This window comes from Rhipicephalus microplus, chromosome 5 (genome assembly GCF_043290135.1).
Source record: "Rhipicephalus microplus isolate Deutch F79 chromosome 5, USDA_Rmic, whole genome shotgun sequence".
Taxonomy (NCBI): Eukaryota; Metazoa; Arthropoda; class Arachnida; order Ixodida; family Ixodidae; genus Rhipicephalus; species Rhipicephalus microplus.
In genome coordinates, this window is record NC_134704.1 from 173,674,052 (window position 1) to 173,688,535 (window position 14,484).

General features: G+C 45.5%; 32 non-coding genes across 32 annotated transcripts; all 32 read right to left on the reverse strand.

The window, feature by feature from the left end:
- Nucleotides 1–82: 82 nt before the first annotated feature.
- On the reverse strand, nucleotides 83–156 carry TRNAT-AGU (transfer RNA threonine (anticodon AGU)). Its single transcript has one exon. It is a non-coding gene; the product is annotated as a tRNA-Thr (tRNA).
- A 96-nt stretch (nucleotides 157–252) lies between these two features.
- Nucleotides 253–326, reverse strand: TRNAT-AGU (transfer RNA threonine (anticodon AGU)). The gene has a single exon. It is a non-coding gene; the product is annotated as a tRNA-Thr (tRNA).
- A 602-nt stretch (nucleotides 327–928) lies between these two features.
- TRNAT-AGU (transfer RNA threonine (anticodon AGU)) lies at nucleotides 929–1,002 on the reverse strand. Its single transcript has one exon. It is a non-coding gene; the product is annotated as a tRNA-Thr (tRNA).
- Nucleotides 1,003–1,097: 95 nt separating this feature from the next.
- On the reverse strand, nucleotides 1,098–1,171 carry TRNAI-AAU (transfer RNA isoleucine (anticodon AAU)). Its single transcript has one exon. It is a non-coding gene; the product is annotated as a tRNA-Ile (tRNA).
- Nucleotides 1,172–1,436: 265 nt separating this feature from the next.
- TRNAT-AGU (transfer RNA threonine (anticodon AGU)) lies at nucleotides 1,437–1,510 on the reverse strand. The gene has a single exon. It is a non-coding gene; the product is annotated as a tRNA-Thr (tRNA).
- A 266-nt stretch (nucleotides 1,511–1,776) lies between these two features.
- On the reverse strand, nucleotides 1,777–1,850 carry TRNAT-AGU (transfer RNA threonine (anticodon AGU)). The gene has a single exon. It is a non-coding gene; the product is annotated as a tRNA-Thr (tRNA).
- Nucleotides 1,851–1,945: 95 nt separating this feature from the next.
- Nucleotides 1,946–2,019, reverse strand: TRNAT-AGU (transfer RNA threonine (anticodon AGU)). Its single transcript has one exon. It is a non-coding gene; the product is annotated as a tRNA-Thr (tRNA).
- Nucleotides 2,020–2,622: 603 nt separating this feature from the next.
- On the reverse strand, nucleotides 2,623–2,696 carry TRNAT-AGU (transfer RNA threonine (anticodon AGU)). Its single transcript has one exon. It is a non-coding gene; the product is annotated as a tRNA-Thr (tRNA).
- Nucleotides 2,697–3,634: 938 nt separating this feature from the next.
- TRNAT-AGU (transfer RNA threonine (anticodon AGU)) lies at nucleotides 3,635–3,708 on the reverse strand. The gene has a single exon. It is a non-coding gene; the product is annotated as a tRNA-Thr (tRNA).
- Nucleotides 3,709–3,803: 95 nt separating this feature from the next.
- On the reverse strand, nucleotides 3,804–3,877 carry TRNAT-AGU (transfer RNA threonine (anticodon AGU)). The gene has a single exon. It is a non-coding gene; the product is annotated as a tRNA-Thr (tRNA).
- A 603-nt stretch (nucleotides 3,878–4,480) lies between these two features.
- Nucleotides 4,481–4,554, reverse strand: TRNAT-AGU (transfer RNA threonine (anticodon AGU)). Its single transcript has one exon. It is a non-coding gene; the product is annotated as a tRNA-Thr (tRNA).
- A 429-nt stretch (nucleotides 4,555–4,983) lies between these two features.
- On the reverse strand, nucleotides 4,984–5,057 carry TRNAT-AGU (transfer RNA threonine (anticodon AGU)). Its single transcript has one exon. It is a non-coding gene; the product is annotated as a tRNA-Thr (tRNA).
- Nucleotides 5,058–5,153: 96 nt separating this feature from the next.
- Nucleotides 5,154–5,227, reverse strand: TRNAT-AGU (transfer RNA threonine (anticodon AGU)). The gene has a single exon. It is a non-coding gene; the product is annotated as a tRNA-Thr (tRNA).
- Nucleotides 5,228–5,829: 602 nt separating this feature from the next.
- TRNAT-AGU (transfer RNA threonine (anticodon AGU)) lies at nucleotides 5,830–5,903 on the reverse strand. Its single transcript has one exon. It is a non-coding gene; the product is annotated as a tRNA-Thr (tRNA).
- Nucleotides 5,904–5,998: 95 nt separating this feature from the next.
- TRNAI-AAU (transfer RNA isoleucine (anticodon AAU)) lies at nucleotides 5,999–6,072 on the reverse strand. Its single transcript has one exon. It is a non-coding gene; the product is annotated as a tRNA-Ile (tRNA).
- Nucleotides 6,073–6,337: 265 nt separating this feature from the next.
- On the reverse strand, nucleotides 6,338–6,411 carry TRNAT-AGU (transfer RNA threonine (anticodon AGU)). Its single transcript has one exon. It is a non-coding gene; the product is annotated as a tRNA-Thr (tRNA).
- A 95-nt stretch (nucleotides 6,412–6,506) lies between these two features.
- On the reverse strand, nucleotides 6,507–6,580 carry TRNAT-AGU (transfer RNA threonine (anticodon AGU)). The gene has a single exon. It is a non-coding gene; the product is annotated as a tRNA-Thr (tRNA).
- A 265-nt stretch (nucleotides 6,581–6,845) lies between these two features.
- TRNAT-AGU (transfer RNA threonine (anticodon AGU)) lies at nucleotides 6,846–6,919 on the reverse strand. The gene has a single exon. It is a non-coding gene; the product is annotated as a tRNA-Thr (tRNA).
- Nucleotides 6,920–7,858: 939 nt separating this feature from the next.
- TRNAT-AGU (transfer RNA threonine (anticodon AGU)) lies at nucleotides 7,859–7,932 on the reverse strand. The gene has a single exon. It is a non-coding gene; the product is annotated as a tRNA-Thr (tRNA).
- A 433-nt stretch (nucleotides 7,933–8,365) lies between these two features.
- On the reverse strand, nucleotides 8,366–8,439 carry TRNAT-AGU (transfer RNA threonine (anticodon AGU)). Its single transcript has one exon. It is a non-coding gene; the product is annotated as a tRNA-Thr (tRNA).
- A 96-nt stretch (nucleotides 8,440–8,535) lies between these two features.
- On the reverse strand, nucleotides 8,536–8,609 carry TRNAT-AGU (transfer RNA threonine (anticodon AGU)). The gene has a single exon. It is a non-coding gene; the product is annotated as a tRNA-Thr (tRNA).
- Nucleotides 8,610–9,212: 603 nt separating this feature from the next.
- Nucleotides 9,213–9,286, reverse strand: TRNAT-AGU (transfer RNA threonine (anticodon AGU)). Its single transcript has one exon. It is a non-coding gene; the product is annotated as a tRNA-Thr (tRNA).
- Nucleotides 9,287–10,695: 1,409 nt separating this feature from the next.
- TRNAT-AGU (transfer RNA threonine (anticodon AGU)) lies at nucleotides 10,696–10,769 on the reverse strand. The gene has a single exon. It is a non-coding gene; the product is annotated as a tRNA-Thr (tRNA).
- Nucleotides 10,770–10,865: 96 nt separating this feature from the next.
- TRNAT-AGU (transfer RNA threonine (anticodon AGU)) lies at nucleotides 10,866–10,939 on the reverse strand. The gene has a single exon. It is a non-coding gene; the product is annotated as a tRNA-Thr (tRNA).
- A 602-nt stretch (nucleotides 10,940–11,541) lies between these two features.
- TRNAT-AGU (transfer RNA threonine (anticodon AGU)) lies at nucleotides 11,542–11,615 on the reverse strand. Its single transcript has one exon. It is a non-coding gene; the product is annotated as a tRNA-Thr (tRNA).
- Nucleotides 11,616–11,710: 95 nt separating this feature from the next.
- TRNAI-AAU (transfer RNA isoleucine (anticodon AAU)) lies at nucleotides 11,711–11,784 on the reverse strand. The gene has a single exon. It is a non-coding gene; the product is annotated as a tRNA-Ile (tRNA).
- A 265-nt stretch (nucleotides 11,785–12,049) lies between these two features.
- Nucleotides 12,050–12,123, reverse strand: TRNAT-AGU (transfer RNA threonine (anticodon AGU)). Its single transcript has one exon. It is a non-coding gene; the product is annotated as a tRNA-Thr (tRNA).
- Nucleotides 12,124–12,218: 95 nt separating this feature from the next.
- On the reverse strand, nucleotides 12,219–12,292 carry TRNAT-AGU (transfer RNA threonine (anticodon AGU)). Its single transcript has one exon. It is a non-coding gene; the product is annotated as a tRNA-Thr (tRNA).
- Nucleotides 12,293–12,557: 265 nt separating this feature from the next.
- TRNAT-AGU (transfer RNA threonine (anticodon AGU)) lies at nucleotides 12,558–12,631 on the reverse strand. The gene has a single exon. It is a non-coding gene; the product is annotated as a tRNA-Thr (tRNA).
- Nucleotides 12,632–13,570: 939 nt separating this feature from the next.
- TRNAT-AGU (transfer RNA threonine (anticodon AGU)) lies at nucleotides 13,571–13,644 on the reverse strand. Its single transcript has one exon. It is a non-coding gene; the product is annotated as a tRNA-Thr (tRNA).
- A 433-nt stretch (nucleotides 13,645–14,077) lies between these two features.
- Nucleotides 14,078–14,151, reverse strand: TRNAT-AGU (transfer RNA threonine (anticodon AGU)). The gene has a single exon. It is a non-coding gene; the product is annotated as a tRNA-Thr (tRNA).
- A 96-nt stretch (nucleotides 14,152–14,247) lies between these two features.
- TRNAT-AGU (transfer RNA threonine (anticodon AGU)) lies at nucleotides 14,248–14,321 on the reverse strand. Its single transcript has one exon. It is a non-coding gene; the product is annotated as a tRNA-Thr (tRNA).
- Nucleotides 14,322–14,484: the final 163 nt, after the last annotated feature.

Sequence of the window (14,484 nt, forward strand, 5' to 3'; positions counted from 1 at the left end):
GTTCAGGCAGTGACACCATCAGAAGTATTTCGAACTATACTTCGAAAACAAAAATCTAGAGAGACGTTACTCTCGACTCTCGAGGCACCGGTGAGATTCGAACTCACGATCTCCTGTTTACTAGACAGGCGCTTTAACCAACTAAGCCACGGCACCTGTGCAGCGTCATGTTCAGGCAGTGACACCATCAGAAGTATTTCGAACTAAACTTCGAAAACAAAAAAACTAGAGAGACGTTAGTCTTGACTCTCGAGGCACCGGTGAGATTCGAACTCACGATCTCCTGTTTACTAGACAGGCGGTTTAACCAACTAAGCCACGGCGCCTGCGCAGCGCCTTGTTCAGGCAGTGACACCATCAGAAGTATTTCTAACTAAACTTCGAAAACAAAAACTAGAGAGACGTTTGTCTTTACTTTCGAAGCACCGGTGAGATTCGAACTCACGATCTCTTGTTTACTAGGCAGGCGCTTTAACCAACTAAGTCATGGCGCCTGCGCGTCGTCTTGTTGAGGCAGTGACACACGTAGAAGTATTTCGAACTATACTTCGAAAACAAAAAATTACAGAGAAATTTGTCTTGTCTCTCTAGGTACCGGTGAGATTCGAGCTCACTATATCCTGTTTACTAGACAGGTGAGATAACGAACTAAGACACGGTGACTGCGCAGCATCTTCTTCAGGCAGTGACACCATTAGAAGCATTTTATATAATACTTCAAAAACAAAAAAACTCGAGACAGGTATATCTTGACCCTCGAGGCACCGGTGAGATTCGAACTCACGATCTCCTGTTTACTAGACAGGCGCTTTAACTGGAGAAGCCACGGCGCCTGCGCAGCGTCTTGTTCAGGCAGTGACACCATCAGAAGTATTTGGAACTATACTTCGAAAACAAAAAACTAGAGAGACGCTAGTCTTCACTCTCGAGGCACCGGTGAGATTCGAACTCACGATCTCCTGTTTACTAGACAGGCGCTTTAACCAACTAAGCCACGGCGCCTGCGCAGCGTCTTGTTCAGGCAGTCACACCATCAGAAGTATTTCGAGCGAAACTTCGTAAACAAAAAACTAGAGAGCCGTTTGTGTTGACTCTCGAGGCACCAGTGAGATTCGAACTCACGATCTCCTGTTTATTAGACAAGCGCTTTAACTAACTCAGCCACGGCGCCTGCGCAGCGTTTTGCTCAGGCAGTGACACCATCAGATGTATTTCGAACTAAACTTCGAAAACAAAAAAACTAGAGAGATGTTAGTCTTGACTCTCGAGGCACCGGTGAGATTCGAACTCACGATCTGTTGTTTACTAGACAGGCGCTTTAACCAACTAAGCCACGGCGCCTGCGCAGCCTGTTGTTCAGGCAGTGACACCATCAGAAGTATTTTGAACTAAACTTCGAGAACAAAAAGCTAGAGAGACGTTTGTCTTGACTCTCGAGGCACCGGTGAGATTCGAACTCACGATCTCCTGTTTACTAGACAGGCGCTTTAACCAACTAAGCCACGGCGCCTGCGCAGCCTGTTGTTCAGGCAGTGACACCATCAGAAGTATTTCGAACTAAACTTCGAAAACAAAAAAACTAGAGAGACGTTAGTCTTGACTCTCGAGGCACCGGTGAGATTCGAACTCACGATCTCCTCTTTACTAGACAGGCGGTTTAACCAACTAAGCCACGGCGCCTGCGCAGCGCCTTGTTCAGGCAGTGACACCATCAGAAGTATTTCTAACTAAACTTCGAAAACAAAAAAACTAGAGAGATGTTTGTCTTGACTCTCGGGGCACCGGTGAGATTCGAACTCACGATCTCCTGTTTACTAGACAGGCACTTTAACCAACTAAGCCACGGTGCCTGCGCAGCGTCTTGTTCAGGCAGTGACACCATCAGAAATATTTAGAACTAAACTTCGAAAACAAAAAACTAGAGAGACGTTTGTCTTCACTCTCGAGGCACCGGTGAGATTCGAACTCACGATCTCCTGTTTACTAGACAGGCGCTTTAACCAACTAAGCTACGGCGCCTGCGCAGCGTCTTGTTCAGGCAGTCACATCATCAGAAGTATTTCGAGCGAAACTTCGTAAACAAAAAACTAGAGAGCCGTTTGTTTTGACTCTCGAGGCACCGGTGAGATTCGAACTCACGATCTCCTCTTTACTAGACAGGCGGTTTAACCAACTAAGCCACGGCGCCTGCGCAGCGTTTTGCTCAGGCAGTGACACCATCAGATGTATTTCGAACTAAACTTCGAAAACAAAAAAACTAGAGAGATGTTAGTCTTGACTCTCGAGGCACCGGTGAGATTCGAACTCACGATCTGTTGTTTACTAGACAGGCGCTTTAACCAACTAAGCCACGGCGCCTGCGCAGCCTGTTGTTCAGGCAGTGACACCATCAGAAGTATTTTGAACTAAACTTCGAGAACAAAAAACTAGAGAGACGTTAGTCTTGACTCTCGAGGCACCGGTGAGATTCGAACTCATAATCTTCTGTTTACTAGACAGGCGTTTTAACCAACCAAGCCACGGCGCCTGCGCAGCCTGTTGTTCAGGCAGTGACACCATCAGAAGTATTTCGAACTAAACTTCGAAAAGAAAAATCTAGAGAGATGTTTGTCTTGACTCTAGAGGCACCGGTGAGATTTGAACTCACGATCTCCTGTTTACTAGACAGGCGCTTTAACTAACTAAGCTACGGCGCCTGCACAGCATCTTGTTCAGGCAGTGACACCATCAGAAGTATTTCGAACTATACTTCGAAAACAAAAAACTAGAGAGACGTCAGTCTTGACTCCCGAGCCACTGGTGAGATTCCACCTCACGATCTCCTGTTTACCAGACAGGCGCTTTAACTAACTAAGCCACGGCGCTTGCAGCGTCTTGTTCAGGCAGTGACACCATCAAAAGTATTTCGAACTATACTTCGAAAACAAAAAACTAGAGAGACGTTAGGCTTGACTCTCGAGGCACCGGTGAGATTCGAACTCATAATCGTCTGTTTACTAGACAGGCGCTTTAACCAACTAAGCCACGGCGCCTGCGCAGCTTGTTGTTCAGGCAGTGACACCATCAGAAGTATTTCGAACTAAACTTCGAAAACAAAAGTACTGAAAGTTGGGCGAGTTCGTACTTGATCATGACTTCTTTGCGCAAACACGTACACTGACACAAGGAAAAGAGGCAAACAACACGGGCGCCCGTGTTGTTTGCCTCTTTTCCTTGTGTCCGTGTACGTGTTTGCGCAAAGAAGTCATGAATGTTCGAAAACAAAAAATTACAGAGAAATTTATCTTGTATCTCGAGGTACTGGTGAGATTCGAGCTCACTATCTCCTGTTTACTAGACAGGTGAGATAACGAACTAAGACACGGTGACTGCGCAGCATCTTCTTCAGGCAGTGACACCATTAAAAGCATTTTAAATTATACTTCAAAAACAAAAAAACTAGAAAGACGTTTGTCTTGACTCTCGAGGCACAGGTGAGATTCGAACTCACGATCTTCCTGTTAATAGACAGGCGCTTTAACTAACTAAGCCACAGCGCCTGCGCAGCGTCTTGTTCAGGCAGTGACACCATCAGAATTATTTCGAACTAAACTTCGAAAACAAAAAACTAGAGAGACGTTTGTCTTGACTCTCGAGGCACCGGTGAGACTCGAACTCATGATCTCCTGTTTACTAGACAGGCGCTTTAACCAACTAAGCCACGGCGCCTGCGCAGCATCTTGTTCTGGCAGTGACACCATCAGAAGTTTTTCGAACTAAACTTCAAAAACAAAAAACTAGAGAGACGCTTGTCTTGACTCTCGAGGCACCGGTGAGATTCGAACTCACGATCTCCTGTTTACTAGACAGGCGCTTTAACCAACTAAGCCACGGCGCCTGCGCAGCTTGTTGTTCAGGCAGTGACACCATCAGAAGTATTTCGAACTAAACTTCGAAAACAAAAGTACTGAAAGTTGGGCGAGTTCGTACTTGATCATGACTTCTATGCGCAAACACGTACACTGACACAAGGAAAAGAGGCAAACAACACGGGCGCCCGTGTTGTTTGCCTCTTTTCCTTGTGTCCGTGTACGTGTTTGCGCAAAGAAGTCATGAATGTTCGAAAACAAAAAAATCACAGAGAAATTTATCTTGTATCTCGAGGTACTGGTGAGATTCGAGCTCACTATCTCCTGTTTACTAGACAGGTGAGATAACGAACTAAGACACGGTGACTGCGCAGCATCTTCTTCAGGCAGTGACACCATTAAAAGCATTTTAAATTATACTTCAAAAACAAGAAAACTAGAAAGACGTTTGTCTTGACTCTCGAGGCACAGGTGAGATTCGAACTCACGATCTTCCTGTTACTAGACAGGCGCTTTAACTAACTAAGCCACAGCGCCTGCGCAGCGTCTTGTTCAGGCAGTGACACCATCAGAATTATTTCGAACTAAACTTCGAAAACAAAAAACTAGAGAGACGTTTGTCTTGACTCTCGAGGCACCGGTGAGACTCGAACTCATGATCTCCTGTTTACTAGACAGGCGCTTTAACCAACTAAGCCACGGCGCCTGCGCAGCATCTTGTTCTGGCAGTGACACCATCAGAAGTTTTTCGAACTAAACTTCAAAAAAAACTAGAGAGACGCTTGTCTTGACTCTCGAGGCACCGGTGAGATTCGAACTCACGATCTCCTGTTTACTAGACAGGCGCTTCAACTAACTAAGCCACGGCGCCTCCACAGCGTTTTGGTCAGGCAGTGACAACATCAGAAGTATTTCGAACTAAACTTCGAAAACAAAAGTACTGAAAGTTGGGCGAGTTCGTACTCGATCATGACTTCTTTGCGCAAACACGTACACGGACACAAGGAAAAGAGGCAAACAACACAGGCGCCCGTGTTGTTTGCCTCTTTTCCTTGTGTCCGTGTACGTGTTTGCGCAAAGAAGTCATGAATGTTCGAAAACAAAAAAACTAGAGAGATGTTAGTCTTGACTCTCGAGGCACCGGTGAGATTCGAACTCACGATCTCCTGTTTACTAGACAGGCGCTTTAACCAACTAAGCCACGGCACCTGTGCAGCGTCATGTTCAGGCAGTGACACCATCAGAAGTATTTCGAACTAAACTTCGAAAACAAAAAAACTAGAGAGACGTTAGTCTTGACTCTCGAGGCACCGGTGAGATTCGAACTCACGATCTCCTGTTTACTAGACAGGCGGTTTAACCAACTAAGCCACGGCGCCTGCGCAGCGCCTTGTTCAGACAGTGACACCATCAGAAGTATTTCTAACTAAACTTCGAAAACAAAAACTAGAGAGACGTTTGTCTTTACTTTCGAAGCACCGGTGAGATTCGAACTCACGATCTCTTGTTTACTAGGCAAGCGCTTTAACCAACTAAGTCATGGCGCCTGCGCGTCGTCTTGTTGAGGCAGTGACACACGTAGAAGTATTTCGAACTATACTTCGAAAACAAAAAATTACAGAGAAATTTGTCTTGTCTCTCGAGGTACCGGTGAGATTCGAGCTCACTATATCCTGTTTACTAGACAGGTGAGATAACGAACTAAGACACGGTGACTGCGCAGCATCTTCTTCAGGCAGTGACACCATTAGAAGCATTTTATATAATACTTCAAAAACAAAAAAACTAGAGAGAGGTATATCTTGACCCTCGAGGCACCGGTGAGATTCGAACTCACGATCTCCTGTTTACTAGACAGGCGCTTTAACTGGAGAAGCCACAGCGCCTGCGCAGCGTCTTGTTCAGGCAGTGACACCATCAGAAGTATTTGGAACTATACTTCGAAAACAAAAAACTAGAGAGACGCTAGTCTTCACTCTCGAGGCACCGGTGAGATTCGAACTCACGATCTCCTGTTTACTAGACAGGCGCTTTAACCAACTAAGCTACGGCGCCTGCGCAGCGTCTTGTTCAGGCAGTCACATCATCAGAAGTATTTCGAGCGAAACTTCGTAAACAAAAAACTAGAGAGCCGTTTGTTTTGACTCTCGAGGCACCGGTGAGATTCGAACTCACGATCTCCTGTTTATTAGACAAGCGCTTTAACTAACTCAGCCACGGCGCCTGCGCAGCGTTTTGCTCAGGCAGTGACACCATCAGATGTATTTCGAACTAAACTTCGAAAACAAAAAAACTAGAGAGATGTTAGTCTTGACTCTCGAGGCACCGGTGAGATTCGAACTCACGATCTGTTGTTTACTAGACAGGCGCTTTAACCAACTAAGCCACGGCGCCTGCGCAGCCTGTTGTTCAGGCAGTGACACCATCAGAAGTATTTTGAACTAAACTTCGAGAACAAAAAGCTAGAGAGACGTTTGTCTTGACTCTCGAGGCACCGGTGAGATTCGAACTCACGATCTCCTGTTTACTAGACAGGCGCTTTAACCAACTAAGCAACGGCGCCTGCGCAGCCTGTTGTTTAGGCAGTGACACCATCAGAAGTATTTTGAACTAAACTTCGAGAACAAAAAGCTAGAGAGACGTTTGTCTTGACTCTCGAGGCACCGGTGAGATTCGAACTCACGATCTCCTGTTTACTAGACAGGCGCTTTAACCAACTAAGCCACGGCACCTGTGCAGCGTCATGTTCAGGCAGTGACACCATCAGAAGTATTTCGAACTAAACTTCGAAAACAAAAAAACTAGAGAGACGTTAGTCTTGACTCTCGAGGCACCGGTGAGATTCGAACTCACGATCTCCTCTTTACTAGACAGGCGGTTTAACCAACTAAGCCACGGCGCCTGCGCAGCGCCTTGTTCAGGCAGTGACACCATCAGAAGTATTTCGAACTAAACTTCGAAAAGAAAAATCTAGAGAGATGTTTGTCTTGACTCTAGAGGCACCGGTGAGATTTGAACTCACGATCTCCTGTTTACTAGACAGGCGCTTTAACTAACTAAGCTACGGCGCCTGCACAGCATCTTGTTCAGGCAGTGACACCATCAGAAGTATTTCGAACTATACTTCGAAAACAAAAAACTAGAGAGACGTCAGTCTTGACTCCCGAGCCACTGGTGAGATTCCACCTCACGATCTCCTGTTTACCAGACAGGCGCTTTAACTAACTAAGCCACGGCGCTTGCAGCGTCTTGTTCAGGCAGTGACACCATCAAAAGTATTTCGAACTATACTTCGAAAACAAAAAACTAGAGAGACGTTAGGCTTGACTCTCGAGGCACCGGTGAGATTCGAACTCATAATCGTCTGTTTACTAGACAGGCGCTTTAACCAACTAAGCCACGGCGCCTGCGCAGCTTGTTGTTCAGGCAGTGACACCATCAGAAGTATTTCGAACTAAACTTCGAAAACAAAAGTACTGAAAGTTGGGCGAGTTCGTACTTGATCATGACTTCTTTGCGCAAACACGTACACTGACACAAGGAAAAGAGGCAAACAACACGGGCGCCCGTGTTGTTTGCCTCTTTTCCTTGTGTCCGTGTACGTGTTTGCGCAAAGAAGTCATGAATGTTCGAAAACAAAAAAATTACAGAGAAATTTATCTTGTATCTCGAGGTACTGGTGAGATTCGAGCTCACTATCTCCTGTTTACTAGACAGGTGAGATAACGAACTAAGACACGGTGACTGCGCAGCATCTTCTTCAGGCAGTGACATTATTAAAAGCATTTTAAATTATACTTCAAAAACAAAAAAACTAGAAAGACGTTTGTCTTGACTCTCGAGGCACAGGTGAGATTCGAACTCACGATCTTCCTGTTACTAGACAGGCGCTTTAACTAACTAAGCCACAGCGCCTGCGCAGCGTCTTGTTCAGGCAGTGACACCATCAGAATTATTTCGAACTAAACTTCGAAAACAAAAAACTAGAGAGACGTTTGTCTTGACTCTCGAGGCACCGGTGAGACTCGAACTCATGATCTCCTGTTTACTAGACAGGCGCTTTAACCAACTAAGCCACGGCGCCTGCGCAGCATCTTGTTCTGGCAGTGACACCATCAGAAGTTTTTCGAACTAAACTTCAAAAACAAAAAACTAGAGAGACGCTTGTCTTGACTCTCGAGGCACCGGTGAGATTCGAACTCACGATCTCCTGTTTACTAGACAGGCGCTTCAACTAACTAAGCCACGGCGCCTCCACAGCGTTTTGGTCAGGCAGTGACAACATCAGAAGTATTTCGAACTAAACTTCGAAAACAAAAGTACTGAAAGTTGGGCGAGTTCGTACTCGATCATGACTTCTTTGCGCAAACACGTACACGGACACAAGGAAAAGAGGCAAACAACACAGGCGCCCGTGTTGTTTGCCTCTTTTCCTTGTGTCCGTGTACGTGTTTGCGCAAAGAAGTCATGAATGTTCGAAAACAAAAAAACTAGAGAGATGTTAGTCTTGACTCTCGAGGCACCGGTGAGATTCGAACTCACGATCTCCTGTTTACTAGACAGGCGCTTTAACCAACTAAGCCACGGCACCTGTGCAGCGTCATGTTCAGGCAGTGACACCATCAGAAGTATTTCGAACTAAACTTCGAAAACAAAAAAACTAGAGAGACGTTAGTCTTGACTCTCGAGGCACCGGTGAGATTCGAACTCACGATCTCCTGTTTACTAGACAGGCGGTTTAACCAACTAAGCCACGGCGCCTGCGCAGCGCCTTGTTCAGACAGTGACACCATCAGAAGTATTTCGAACTAAACTTCGAAAACAAAAGTACTGAAAGTTGGGCGAGTTCGTACTTGATCATGACTTCTATGCGCAAACACGTACACTGACACAAGGAAAAGAGGCAAACAACACGGGCGCCCGTGTTGTTTGCCTCTTTTCCTTGTGTCCGTGTACGTGTTTGCGCAAAGAAGTCATGAATGTTCGAAAACAAAAAAATCACAGAGAAATTTATCTTGTATCTCGAGGTACTGGTGAGATTCGAGCTCACTATCTCCTGTTTACTAGACAGGTGAGATAACGAACTAAGACACGGTGACTGCGCAGCATCTTCTTCAGGCAGTGACACCATTAAAAGCATTTTAAATTATACTTCAAAAACAAGAAAACTAGAAAGACGTTTGTCTTGACTCTCGAGGCACAGGTGAGATTCGAACTCACGATCTTCCTGTTACTAGACAGGCGCTTTAACTAACTAAGCCACAGCGCCTGCGCAGCGTCTTGTTCAGGCAGTGACACCATCAGAATTATTTCGAACTAAACTTCGAAAACAAAAAACTAGAGAGACGTTTGTCTTGACTCTCGAGGCACCGGTGAGACTCGAACTCATGATCTCCTGTTTACTAGACAGGCGCTTTAACCAACTAAGCCACGGCGCCTTTTTTTTTTTTTTTTTTTTTATTTATTGCCTGGCATGGACATTGTACAGGGCAATCATTGCACACACATATATTACAATACAAAGAGAAAAAAAAGAACAAGCATTGCCATCAGTCCCATCTGTACTGATGTTGTCCTCTTAAAAATACTTAAGGTTTGCCAGGGGTTCAAACCTTGACAACCATTCTGGCTCGATATCCCCTATTTTGCTACACTCAATGAATGCAGACATGCTTTGCCTGAAATAAATTACTGCTGGCTTTGCGTCCGGGTCGAAATGGTATCCGGCCATTCGTGCACGCCATATACAGTGGAGACCGGTCAACATCACTACATCAAATGGGACCCCATCATCATTTGTTACTGCGAGGTACCTTATTCCGTGTGGGTCTAGTGGAAAATCCTTCTTTATTGTCCTCTGTAATATGTCCCAAAAATGTACCCCTTCCCAACAATGCAAAAAAACATGGTCTATTGTTTCTGGTTTCTTACATATCAAGCAGTGTGACCCCCATGGTGTAAAAAAACCCCGTTCCTCTGTGAAAGTCTTTACTGATAGTGTTCCTGTGTGTAACTTGAAGAAAAAAGTTTTCACCCCTGTAGGTACCTGCATGTTTCTCACCCGCTTCAGTACATTTTGTCCCGGTCTTCCACTGTATATGGCCCTGTACAATGGTACTGGCAAAACCATAGCACATACATCTTTGTACAATTCTTTTCTTCTAACACTTGCTAGATAATCTATCGAAAAGCGTACAGATAAAAAACGTACACTGTCTACCACTTCCTTGAGATACCCACGCAACGTCACGGGCCGGCTATCCGTAGTAACAACAAGATCTGGTAAGGCACTGCCTAACCTGAGCTGGCATACCGTACGCAAAAACGGATCCCTGACGTCACGGAAAAACAAAAATCTATTTACTACTTGTCTCACAAATAGGTGCGCCAAACCAAGACCTCCGAAAGCCACGGCGCCTGCGCAGCATCTTGTTCTGGCAGTGACACCATCAGAAGTTTTTCGAACTAAACTTCAAAAAAAACTAGAGAGACGCTTGTCTTGACTCTCGAGGCACCGGTGAGATTCGAACTCACGATCTCCTGTTTACTAGACAGGCGCTTCAACTAACTAAGCCACGGCGCCTCCACAGCGTTTTGGTCAGGCAGTGACAACATCAGAAGTATTTCGAACTAAACTTCGAAAACAAAAGTACTGAAAGTTGGGCGAGTTCGTACTCGATCATGACTTCTTTGCGCAAACACGTACACGGACACAAGGAAAAGAGGCAAACAACACAGGCGCCCGTGTTGTTTGCCTCTTTTCCTTGTGTCCGTGTACGTGTTTGCGCAAAGAAGTCATGAATGTTCGAAAACAAAAAAACTAGAGAGATGTTAGTCTTGACTCTCGAGGCACCGGTGAGATTCGAACTCACGATCTCCTGTTTACTAGACAGGCGCTTTAACCAACTAAGCCACGGCACCTGTGCAGCGTCATGTTCAGGCAGTGACACCATCAGAAGTATTTCGAACTAAACTTCGAAAACAAAAAAACTAGAGAGACGTTAGTCTTGACTCTCGAGGCACCGGTGAGATTCGAACTCACGATCTCCTGTTTACTAGACAGGCGGTTTAACCAACTAAGCCACGGCGCCTGCGCAGCGCCTTGTTCAGACAGTGACACCATCAGAAGTATTTCTAACTAAACTTCGAAAACAAAAACTAGAGAGACGTTTGTCTTTACTTTCGAAGCACCGGTGAGATTCGAACTCACGATCTCTTGTTTACTAGGCAAGCGCTTTAACCAACTAAGTCATGGCGCCTGCGCGTCGTCTTGTTGAGGCAGTGACACACGTAGAAGTATTTCGAACTATACTTCGAAAACAAAAAATTACAGAGAAATTTGTCTTGTCTCTCGAGGTACCGGTGAGATTCGAGCTCACTATATCCTGTTTACTAGACAGGTGAGATAACGAACTAAGACACGGTGACTGCGCAGCATCTTCTTCAGGCAGTGACACCATTAGAAGCATTTTATATAATACTTCAAAAACAAAAAAACTAGAGAGAGGTATATCTTGACCCTCGAGGCACCGGTGAGATTCGAACTCACGATCTCCTGTTTACTAGACAGGCGCTTTAACTGGAGAAGCCACAGCGCCTGCGCAGCGTCTTGTTCAGGCAGTGACACCATCAGAAGTATTTGGAACTATACTTCGAAAACAAAAAACTAGAGAGACGCTAGTCTTCACTCTCGAGGCACCGGTGAGATTCGAACTCACGATCTCCTGTTTACTAGACAGGCGCTTTAACCAACTAAGCTACGGCGCCTGCGCAGCGTCTTGTTCAGGCAGTCACATCATCAGAAGTATTTCGAGCGAAACTTCGTAAACAAAAAACTAGAGAGCCGTTTGTTTTGACTCTCGAGGCACCGGTGAGATTCGAACTCACGATCTCCTGTTTATTAGACAAGCGCTTTAACTAACTCAGCCACGGCGCCTGCGCAGCGTTTTGCTCAGGCAGTGACACCATCAGATGTATTTCGAACTAAACTTCGAAAACAAAAAAACTAGAGAGATGTTAGTCTTGACTCTCGAGGCACCGGTGAGATTCGAACTCACGATCTGTTGTTTACTAGACAGGCGCTTTAACCAACTAAGCCACGGCGCCTGCGCAGCCTGTTGTTCAGGCAGTGACACCATCAGAAGTATTTTGAACTAAACTTCGAGAACAAAAAGCTAGAGAGACGTTTGTCTTGACTCTCGAGGCACCGGTGAGATTCGAACTCACGATCTCCTGTTTACTAGACAGGCGCTTTAACCAACTAAGCAACGGCGCCTGCGCAGCCTGTTGTTTAGGCAGTGACACCATCAGAAGTATTTTGAACTAAACTTCGAGAACAAAAAGCTAGAGAGACGTTTGTCTTGACTCTCGAGGCACCGGTGAGATTCGAACTCACGATCTCCTGTTTACTAGACAGGCGCTTTAACCAACTAAGCCACGGCACCTGTGCAGCGTCATGTTCAGGCAGTGACACCATCAGAAGTATTTCGAACTAAACTTCGAAAACAAAAAAACTAGAGAGACGTTAGTCTTGACTCTCGAGGCACCGGTGAGATTCGAACTCACGATCTCCTCTTTACTAGACAGGCGGTTTAACCAACTAAGCCACGGCGCCTGCGCAGCGCCTTGTTCAGGCAGTGACACCATCAGAAGTATTTCGAACTAAACTTCGAAAAGAAAAATCTAGAGAGATGTTTGTCTTGACTCTAGAGGCACCGGTGAGATTTGAACTCACGATCTCCTGTTTACTAGACAGGCGCTTTAACTAACTAAGCTACGGCGCCTGCACAGCATCTTGTTCAGGCAGTGACACCATCAGAAGTATTTCGAACTATACTTCGAAAACAAAAAACTAGAGAGACGTCAGTCTTGACTCCCGAGCCACTGGTGAGATTCCACCTCACGATCTCCTGTTTACCAGACAGGCGCTTTAACTAACTAAGCCACGGCGCTTGCAGCGTCTTGTTCAGGCAGTGACACCATCAAAAGTATTTCGAACTATACTTCGAAAACAAAAAACTAGAGAGACGTTAGGCTTGACTCTCGAGGCACCGGTGAGATTCGAACTCATAATCGTCTGTTTACTAGACAGGCGCTTTAACCAACTAAGCCACGGCGCCTGCGCAGCTTGTTGTTCAGGCAGTGACACCATCAGAAGTATTTCGAACTAAACTTCGAAAACAAAAGTACTGAAAGTTGGGCGAGTTCGTACTTGATCATGACTTCTTTGCGCAAACACGTACACTGACACAAGGAAAAGAGGCAAACAACACGGGCGCCCGTGTTGTTTGCCTCTTTTCCTTGTGTCCGTGTACGTGTTTGCGCAAAGAAGTCATGAATGTTCGAAAACAAAAAAATTACAGAGAAATTTATCTTGTATCTCGAGGTACTGGTGAGATTCGAGCTCACTATCTCCTGTTTACTAGACAGGTGAGATAACGAACTAAGACACGGTGACTGCGCAGCATCTTCTTCAGGCAGTGACATTATTAAAAGCATTTTAAATTATACTTCAAAAACAAAAAAACTAGAAAGACGTTTGTCTTGACTCTCGAGGCACAGGTGAGATTCGAACTCACGATCTTCCTGTTACTAGACAGGCGCTTTAACTAACTAAGCCACAGCGCCTGCGCAGCGTCTTGTTCAGGCAGTGACACCATCAGAATTATTTCGAACTAAACTTCGAAAACAAAAAACTAGAGAGACGTTTGTCTTGACTCTCGAGGCACCGGTGAGACTCGAACTCATGATCTCCTGTTTACTAGACAGGCGCTTTAACCAACTAAGCCACGGCGCCTGCGCAGCATCTTGTTCTGGCAGTGACACCATCAGAAGTTTTTCGAACTAAACTTCAAAAACAAAAAACTAGAGAGACGCTTGTCTTGACTCTCGAGGCACCGGTGAGATTCGAACTCACGATCTCCTGTTTACTAGACAGGCGCTTCAACTAACTAAGCCACGGCGCCTCCACAGCGTTTTGGTCAGGCAGTGACAACATCAGAAGTATTTCGAACTAAACTTCGAAAACAAAAGTACTGAAAGTTGGGCGAGTTCGTACTCGATCATGACTTCTTTGCGCAAACACGTACACGGACACAAGGAAAAGAGGCAAACAACACAGGCGCCCGTGTTGTTTGCCTCTTTTCCTTGTGTCCGTGTACGTGTTTGCGCAAAGAAGTCATGAATGTTCGAAAACAAAAAAACTAGAGAGATGTTAGTCTTGACTCTCGAGGCACCGGTGAGATTCGAACTCACGATCTCCTGTTTACTAGACAGGCGCTTTAACCAACTAAGCCACGGCACCTGTGCAGCGTCATGTTCAGGCAGTGACACCATCAGAAGTATTTCGAACTAAACTTCGAAAACAAAAAAACTAGAGAGACGTTAGTCTTGACTCTCGAGGCACCGGTGAGATTCGAACTCACGATCTCCTGTTTACTAGACAGGCGGTTTAACCAACTAAGCCACGGCGCCTGCGCAGCGCCTTGTTCAGACAGTGACACCATCAGAAGTATTTCTAACTAAACTTCGAAAACAAAAACTAGAGAGACGTTTGTCTTTACTTTCGAAGCACCGGTGAGATTCGAACTCACGATCTCTTGTTTACTAGGCAAGCGCTTTAACCAACTAAGTCATG